The sequence below is a fragment of the Dasypus novemcinctus genome, chromosome 8 (genome assembly GCF_030445035.2).
Source record: "Dasypus novemcinctus isolate mDasNov1 chromosome 8, mDasNov1.1.hap2, whole genome shotgun sequence".
In the NCBI taxonomy this organism is placed as follows: Eukaryota; Metazoa; Chordata; class Mammalia; order Cingulata; family Dasypodidae; genus Dasypus; species Dasypus novemcinctus.
This window is the reverse complement of record NC_080680.1, coordinates 113,014,769-113,015,792: the sequence shown is the minus strand read 5'-3', so window position 1 is coordinate 113,015,792 and position 1,024 is coordinate 113,014,769. Positions and strand designations below refer to the sequence as shown.

At 43.1% G+C, this 1,024-nt stretch overlaps 1 non-coding gene across 1 annotated transcript; it reads left to right on the top strand.

Annotated features, from left to right (window-relative positions):
- Positions 1-557: 557 nt before the first annotated feature.
- LOC111760024 (U4 spliceosomal RNA) lies at positions 558-693 on the top strand. The gene has a single exon (XR_002793829.2). It is a non-coding gene; the product is annotated as a U4 spliceosomal RNA (small nuclear RNA).
- Positions 694-1,024: the final 331 nt, after the last annotated feature.

The window sequence follows — 1,024 nt, the reverse complement described above, 5'->3', positions numbered from 1 at the left end:
TATGGGCTGTTTCTGAATTTCTTCCTTCTGCTTCCTGCTGGTTTGGCAAATAGGAGGCAGGAGGTAAGACAGATGAAGGAGCTGGAGGCCAGGCTATCATTCTCCTGGCTCCTTTCTTTCTGGGTGGCTGCAGGTAGGCACCACTCCTTTACTGAAGGTCTCAGCTCCTGGTAGGGGAGTTATGGGGTATCTCCCATGATTACCCACTCCCTGTTTAATGATTTCTACCTTTGGTTGCTCAGGCTTAGAGGGCTGCTTGCTATTGCCAGCTACAGTGTTTTACCATCTTTTGATAGTATTACTTAACCCTGATCATATCGTTAAAATTTTCCCTTTATTAAATTCTTCTCAGATACTCTGGAAGTATGTGCCATCTCTTTCTTGCAAGGACCCTGGCTGATACAGTTTTTAACATGGAATAACTAGCGGGTGGGGGTGAGGGGATGTGGAAATGACAGACAAAAGTGATGGAAAGGGGAGAAGAGGGAGATGGGAAGAACCAAGCTAAAAAGGAAATTTTTAAAAAATGTACTTATAGAATCAAATACATGTATGTCAGCTTTGCACAGGGGCTGTATCATAGCCAATGAGGTTTATCCGAGGTGCAATTATTGCTAATTGAAAACTTTTCCCAATATCCCACCAAATACGTGTATGTGTATGTGTATGTATATGTGTATGTGTATGTATATGTATGGGTATGTATGAATTTAAATACAATGAAAAAGGAAAAGAATTAGAAAACACAAGACCCCCGCCCTACCTCCTTTACAGCAGTCATCCCATAAGAAGTCTTGCTCCCTGTCATTACCCTTTCTTTTTTCCCAAGATGTCTTCCTTCAAGCCCCTATGGACTCCTTCTCCTAGGTCTCACCTCAAGGAGCAGGAAAAGGGGCAAGATCTCTTAGTACACATTGGCTGAGGAGGCAAGAGACAATTCTGGAAAGGAGAAAGTCTCCTTGAATGCTCCAGCCCCAATCACTTCTCTTCCCCCAGGTTTTATTCATGCTGATCCTTCTAACTG